Below are 8327 nucleotides of genomic sequence, written 5' to 3'. Positions count from 1 at the left end.
GTTCCATGAACTTGGCATTGAAACGTTCCAAGCGGAACCAAATGGTCTTTTAGAGATTAGAGTTGCGTTGAACTTGAATCATGACGGCACAAAAAGCCGAGAGTCACATTAAACGCTAATGCGCGCACTTAACGTGCAGCGCACGTATTCGCTCGGCTCCGTTTACGTTTCACCTATTGCTTCGAGAGTATTCCCAAAAGCTAGCGCTCGTTCATAATTCCAGAACCTCACAAGGCCAGCTATAACAAAACATACCAACCAATTACCAATTTACACGCGCTGTTTAAGAATTGGATTGGCAATCTGCTCGCCTCCTATGTACACATATCGTCGGCGCCGCTGTCGTGGGCCGCTACAGCTGCTTGCTGTCTCGACCATTTTGAAGCTGGCAGCTTGGCGATTACTTACTAGCGCCTTTACACTCGCGAAGCGTTGCTCTGTTTTGCCCGTCTGCCGCGAAGAGCAGCAATGCTTTGTGAACTGCTGCGTACAGCGCCGCAGAACTTCACACACCGACATGGCGGTGAAACATCGCAGACGCTACATGGCGCTGCGGAGGTGAACTGCTTCAAAAATGGCAGCCTCCTGTAGTTAAGGCGCGCCCTTTGCGCCATCTCGCGGATGATAGTGAGCAAGCCTCTGTCACGCTATGTCACCTCCGAGATATGCGCACCACCTAGAAAAAATTAATTAAGGGTTTCACTAAAGCTGATGACCATGCAGTACTAGGCTGTTTGTGGGAATTTTGTGATAACATGCCGGGCTGCGTCACAACCCTGAAAGACACTATTCATTATTGCATTGAAAAGTTTGTCCCTCCCAAATGTGTTGGCACTAACAAGAACAACCCGTAGGATGACAAGAGAAATCATCCATTTACATCGTAGGCTATAGCGAGCGAAGAAGCATAAAAAACCCGTTAGTCTCAATTAAAAAACAGCCTTACTTCCAAACTCTCCGATGCAGAATTAGTAGTATGCAGGGATTGTATACTTTTCCCTTTAAGGACAATGGCCGCTCATAGGTGCCTCCCATATGCGATCCAGCCCATCCTTATTTTTCGGTGAATCTTTTCGCGAGTGGGCTCCACTGTTATTCTTGTACATACACCAGTGGTTGGGTTCAAATCACCAACTGTCACAAACGAGCGCGTCAGCAAAGCGCGCGCGCGGCCGCTTTCGAACGGCAGCGGGATAGTACGGCGCCCTACGCTCGCCCAAGAAGCGCGAACGACGAAAAAACAAGTATCAAAACATGCCGACGCGCCGCATCCTCCTCGCCCACTAGCAGTCTCAGATCAAACGCCGGGCAAAGCCTGGATCTTTCTAGAGCGAAAGGATGACGCATCGCCGAGCGACGACGCCGCGAGTAAAACCGGCGAGAAAAACCTCGAACGTTTAACAGTACGTTATGTTGGGCTAGTTGGTGCATCGTTACTTGAAATGCGTGGCGCAAGGTTGCAATTGAGAAGAAACAAGAACGTTTCTTGGCTGTACTGCACGCCGAAGAACCCTCCCGACGCGTCTGGAACCCGGGGGAGACTGAGGGATAAAAGCGTGAAACGACGACCAGTGAGCGAGTGAGTGAGACAGTCGGCCCGGAGATGGTGAAGTTATGCTCAGTGTGGCTCCGTCAGCCAAAGAAGACGTGTTTGTGATGTGCGGTCAGTCGATCGTCGATATGGAAGAATCGGATGACGACGCCGTGTGAGCCGTGACAAGTTACGTAGACGGAGGGAACTACGGCAGACTGCGCTGGAGTTGGCGTGAGTGTTTCCTCGAAGAGAAGCATTCAAGTACCGTCCAAGAATTGTGGACTGGATACGGCATTGAATATTCAGGACTTTAACTGTTCTTGAATGGTTGCAATGCATGAGATTGCATTTGTAGCGCGTGATCTGTTCATTTAGTTCCCGTTGTGTTAACACCATCTGAGTTATATTGTGAGGTTGTAACTGGTACCAGCCGAGTGTGCATGTGTTTGCGATGTTTGTACTGTAACTGAGAATATATTTCGCTTGTGTTATCGACTCTCGGCTCTGACTCGGTCTTTGGACCACAACCGGCGTTCGCTGGCTCACTAAAAGGACCAACTCTAAATTGTCCGCGCTTTCGTGGTGCATTTTCGGAGGGCCGAGACGCCAGCCCTTGGAATCCGCCCGGCGATTGCCATCCCCATTAACGGGATCAGTGACACTAGCTTTTTGTCTTCTGCCATGTTAATGCGCATTGTTTTAAAGACGATAGTCTTTCTTGGGGAACTTAAACGCAGAAATTTTGGTCTGTCTTTCTGTCTGTCTGTCTTTCTGTTTGTTGGCACGTCCCTCGATTCAGCCACTCGGCCAAAGTTGAACCACTTGCCCAAGGGCCAGCCGTCTTGAACTGGTACGGCTGTTCATACTTGTGAACGTTGTCGATCAAAAAGTAAATATCATGCGTATCTGAGGTGCAACATCACTAGGTAAGTATTAGGTGGCGTGTTCCTTTAATAGAAAATGCATACATACGTAATTTTAAGGACCCTAGTTTCTTAAGCTGCGCTGAAAATGCATAAGAATGGAAGCTTGAGCGAGTTGGTATGCGTTCATCTTTGTTGAAACAGCGCTCACTAGACGACGACGAAGTAAAAGAAGGCACAGGACAGGCGCTGCCTGTCCTGTGCCTTCTTTTACTTCGTCGTCGTCTAGTGAGCGCTGTTTCAACAAAGCTGAAAATGCGACTGCGCTGAAATTTGCCTTCCTCCGTGCCCTTCGCACGAGCTCATTGTTGTGTTTCGGTTTCGGTTCTGTATGGCACTGTACGAATGCCATGGGTTGGTGTTGAAAAACTGTAGTTTTGAGAAGGCCAAGAAGGTGAAAAAAAAATATTTAAAAAATGAAAAAGCAGCGTTGTGGGCGGCCTTCAGGCTGCCGGTTGTGGGCGCCGCTCTGGCGTTCCTGTTTTACTCAGGCGACGTGTAAATAAAAGAGTGTGTGGAGAGTACTCGTTGAGTGCGGACGTTTCTCTGCTTCAGCGCTTCGCGCCAAACCGCGTTTTCGGGCTGGCTGGCGTCCCCGCCGGTCGCGTTGGTCACCGCCGGTCTTCGCCTGCTGCTGCGCCGGGACTACCAGCACGCAACACAGCACTCATGTTTCCCGACGTATTGCCAGATGGCGTCCATATCTCACACAGCGCCTCTTCTATCGTCTTTACACGACATTTGCAGCGAAGCACGCAGATACGCGGCCAATTTTTTTTGTCGTTATTTTTGTTATTGTGCCTTCTCGGTTTAAGCCCTCACTCATTTCCTGCAATTGGTCGCCATCGTTGCTGAAGAGCTCTATAAGCCACCTGCAGGTCATATATTGCGGAGATGTTCTCCGTTAATCCATATTCCCGTTTCTGCCTAGTCGACTTGTTTAGACGCTTCTTCTAACCCTGCGGTAAACAACATTGGGGCGATCGTGTGTCTCCTCGTCTAAGCCCCTTTCTTATATATCGCACTTTTATTGCTCTTCTTGGATGTTCGCTACGGTATTCATATAAGTTACGCCTACTCCATGAAAAAAAAAATAAATCACCGTTTCACCGCCAGGGTGAAGCAGTGAATTCGATACAAAGAAATTGTAATGTTATGAGAAAAATTACACCATCTCCCGCTAAAGGGGACCATGAGGCGATGCGAAGCCGGAGCACTTGCACGATCGCGCTCCGTTGGCGTTCGTTGGGCATGCTACCGACCTCGCGTCGTGGAACGCGAAGAGGGACGCTACGCGCGTCGTATCTTCCATCTAGCCTGGCCGTTAATTCTCGCAGGGCGAGCGGGGAACGCGGTCGACAGGCGGGCGAGAGGAGGGCAGCGTGGGAGAGGAGAGAGAAGCGGAGGGGACGCGCATGTGCTCGAGCTCATCGCGGCGTTGCGCAGGAGAGAATTTCGGCATGTCTAGCCCCCGTTTCAGAGGAAGAGTGGAAAGGGGGAGGGGAGAGGGAAAGTGGAGAGGGGAATTGGAGAGGGATAGTGGAGAGGGGAATGGGAGAGGGAAAGTGGAGAGTGGATGGGAGAGGGTGAGTGGAGAGGAGGTGTGTGGAGAGGGTATGCGCATGCGCAGTAAGTGTGGTCACGCCGCACACCACCACCACCACCACCGGATTGAGCTCCGCCTTAAGATACTTCGCATCTAATAACTCTCCCGTAACTCTACTGAACGCTGGTGTAAGAGTGTCATGAGTAAGGAGAGGACGTATGGACGACGAAGACGACGAAGTAGGAGGAGAAGCACGCGGAACAGGCACGAGCGCGTGCAGGTTAGCACACGGCGCGATGCGCGTGACACGAGCCGTAAACGAAGGCAGCAGTTCGATGAGCTGGCATTGTTTGCGTGGCTACTGGAGAAGAAGGTCGCATTGGCAGCTGCGTTCTGTCAACGGGAAGGCAGCGGGCATTCGATTCCGGAGCCCGTGACGCTGGCACTCCGTGGCCTGGCCATTGACCTCGACGACGCTCGGGCGAGGCTCCTCGGAGGCGCTGCAGCACCTTACGGCAATTCCGGACGCACCAGCAGCAGTCCCCCTTCGAACTTCGGCCAGCAACAATCCCCGGGACGCCACGTCATCATGTACAGCAGGGTCCGAGCTCGTACTTAGGCCTAAGCGACAGAGACGCCTTGCTACGGCAGCGACTGGGAGAAGGCTTACGGCAGCGTGGCTAGCCGCCACGTATCGAAGCGACGATTGAAGAGGATCGTCGGATACATCGACTTCGGATCCAACCCCACGGAGGCGGGACTCATGTTGTTGGACGGAACCAAGTAAGCGTGTTCCATCCAGACTACGATTCGACGGCGAGGCCTACGTGGCCAGACATTCTAGTAGCGACGCTAGTCGTAGGTTTGAAAGTACTCAGAATTGTGTTTGTTGACTTTCGCATATTTCTTTTGTGTTTATAAGATTTTCTCTGTTAGTTATTTTGAGTGTTTTCTTATAGTTTCCCTGTGTGCAATTAAATTACGTTTGCTGTGCCAACCTGCGCCTTCTCAATCTATCTCCAACGCACACGCCTCCGAGATCAGTGACAAAACAATTGGCGAGCCTGCCAGGATTCAATCCGGCCCAGTCACCGATTCTCAGGGGGAATAAGTTGGTGCAGAGATGGATTGGGAGCGCTTGACGGCGGTAGCTAAAGATCTAGGTATGACTAAAGAGGAGACTTTCAAGTTTTTTTAAAATGCCCAAATAGAACAGGATAAGCAGATAGCACTGAAGGAGAGGGAACGCGAGTATGAACGAGAGAAACAGGAGCGCGAATTTGAACTCGAAACAGAGCTTCTCGAATTAAAGTTGAGACTAGCGCAACTTAATGGTGTTCCGCAGGATGACCAGAGTGTCATATCAACATCCGCTGGCTCGCAGTCGCCCAAAACTACCCGCATATGTCCGAAGAAGTTAATGGCTCCGTTCGATGAAAAACGTGATGACTTGGATGCCTATTTACACAGATTTGAACGGATTGCCAGGAGCCAAGGTTGGGACAGAATGGAGTGGGCAACAGCACTCAGCCTTTGTCTGGTAGGAGAATCCTTAAGTGTTTTTGGCCGAATGCCCGCCGATGACTCCATGGATTATGATAAAGTCAAGAAAGCACTGTTGCAAAGATTTAGGTTGACGGCGGAAGGCTTCCGGGAGCGGTTTCGTGGGTGCAAGCCAGAGAATGCAGAGACAGCGAAGCAGTTTGTGTGCCGCTTGTCAAATTATTTTGAAAGATGGATGGAGATGGCGAACGTAAAAAAAAAACATATGAAGGCGTACGTGATTGCATGGTCGTGGAGCAATTCTTGAATTGCTGCAGTAACAAGTTAAGTGTTTTCCTGAAAGAACGAAAGGTAGCCTCGCTTGATGATGTAGCAGAGCATGCCGATCAGTATTTGGAGGCCCAGGGATTTAGAAACCTAGGGAAGGCAAATCAAGGCTGTGACAAAGCAAGAACAGTTGAGACAAAGGGTAGACCTCAAGGGGTACCGAACACGTCACAGCGACCACTCATGTGTTTCCTGTGTAACCGCATTGGGCACCGAGCTATGAATTGTCGAGCTGGAGATGGTCGTTCACAGCCACAAGTAATAGTGTGTCAGTTGTGCAATAGGAGGGGACACCGGGCGAATGAGTGTAGGTCAGGGACTACAGACAAAGTAGCCTGTATAGTGGACTCCCAGGGTGGTAGCACGAAGGAAGTTGGGATTATAGACAAAGTAGCTTGTATAGTGGACTCACAGAGGGACAGCGTGGAAGAAGGGCAACAGGCACAGAAAGAAGGGTCAGGAAAGAACGAAATTAAGCTGTACTCGCAAGAAGAATGGTTACCGGTCGTAGACGGAGAGGTGCATGGACAAAGGGTGAAAGTTTTGAGAGATACAGGCACAAATATTGTTTTGGTGAAAAGGAGCTTAGTAGACGAATCGAATCTAACAGGGGAGTACGCAACAGTTATTTTGGTGGATAGTTCGGTGAGAAGGCTTCCAGAAGCTCGGATAAAAGTTGCAAGTCCATATTACACAGGTTGGGTGACAGCAAAGTGCTTGGAGAAGCCCATGTATGACCTGATTTTGGGTAATGTGCCGGGAGTCAGGAAAGTAGATGAGCCTGATACGAACTGGGAAAACAACAGGGACGTGGTAGATGAACAGAATGCAACCAGTGGTAGAGTAGCGGAACCAAAGGAGAGTGGTAAGAAGGAATCATGCCACGACAGAGTAAGAGAAGTGCAGCCGCCAATAGCAGAAGTGGCATTGGCAGCAATTACGAGAGCGGCGGCAAAGAGAGAAGCAGAGGCCACAAGATTGAAGGTGGCGAACATGCAGAGTATAGATGTAACCCCTACGGCGTTCCGAGAAGAGCAGAAAAAGGATGAATCGTTGAAGGGTTGTTTTCAGAAGGTAGGGGAACCATTCAAGAAACAGCGAAGCAGGAATGTATTTGAGTTCCAAATACATGACGGACTATTGTATAGGAGATGCCAGTTTAGTTCAGGAAGGTAAGTACTGCAGCTGATGGTACCCAAAGCTTTCAGGAAAGCGATACTTATCTTGGGGCATGACAGTGCCATGGCAGGGCATCAGGGAGCTAAGAACACGCTTACTAGAATTACCGAAGAATTCTTTTGGCGTGGGATTCAGTCAGAAGTTATAAGATATGTGAAGTCTTGTGATGGGTGTCAGCGCACAGTACCAAAAGGGAGAGTAGGCAGAAAGAAATGATTCGACCGTGGAAAAGGAGGGTTTGGCGTTAGTATGGGCTGTCAAAAGGTTTCACATCTATTTGTTCGGAAAGAATTTCAAAGTGCAGACGGATCATCAAGCGTTAGAGTTCATAAACAAGGCGAAGTTGACAAATGGAAGAGTAATGAGATGGAGTCTTGCACTGCAAGAATACTCAGTGTAGAGTATTGTCACGTTATTACGAACGGTACAGAACCTCTGTCTGTCGGGGCACCAGGACGTCGAGCTGAACCGACACAGGAAACACGACTTCTTCGTCTTTTCCACTTCCTTCTCCTCTCGTCAGTTTTACAGTGGCACATACACACAGTAGAATAGCGCAATGTCATCCCATGCTCGTGGCAATATATTAAAGGGAGAGAAAATGTGGGGGCCGATTTTATGAGTAGAAGTTGTTGAGCGGCGAAAATAGGTGTAGAGGTTAAAACAGGGAAAAGCAAAGCTTGATAGCACTAAGGGGACGAAATTGTGCAGCATACATGGTGATGTATTGATGTGTGTGGTGTATATATAGTGCGATAGGGACGATTGACTTATATAGCAGTGTTGTGAAGTGACCAGCGAAGTAGGTGTGTGTGACAAGTATGTGGTGAAGTGTCAAGTGGAAAGGCCTGTGAGTTGACAAGAAGACGGGCATTTCAACAAAAGAAAGAAGAGTATAGCTTTTTTAAAAAAAAACAAGACTTTCAAAAAAAGGGGCCTATGTCATGAGTAAGGAAAGGACGTATGGACGACGGAGACGACGAAGTAGGAGGAGAAGCACGCGGAACAGGCACGAGCGCGTGCAGGGTAGCACACGGCGCGATGCGCGTGACACGAGCCGTAAACGAAGGCAGCAGTTCGATGAGCTGGCATTGTTTGCGTGGCTACTGGAGAAGAAGGTCGCATTGGCAGCTGCGTTCTGTCAACGGGAAGGCAGCGGGCATTCGATTCCGGAGGCCGTGACGCTGGCACTCCGTGGCGTGGCCATTGACCTCGACGACGCTCGGGCGAGGCTCTTCGGAGGTGCTGCAGCACCTTGCGGCAATTCCGGACGCACCAGCAGCAGTCCCCCTTCGAACTTCGGCCAGCAACAATA

The sequence above is a fragment of the Rhipicephalus sanguineus genome, chromosome 9 (assembly GCF_013339695.2).
Source record: "Rhipicephalus sanguineus isolate Rsan-2018 chromosome 9, BIME_Rsan_1.4, whole genome shotgun sequence".
Lineage (NCBI taxonomy): Eukaryota > Metazoa > Arthropoda > Arachnida > Ixodida > Ixodidae > Rhipicephalus > Rhipicephalus sanguineus.
The sequence above is the reverse complement of the archived record's forward strand: the minus strand, read 5'-3'. Positions refer to the sequence as shown.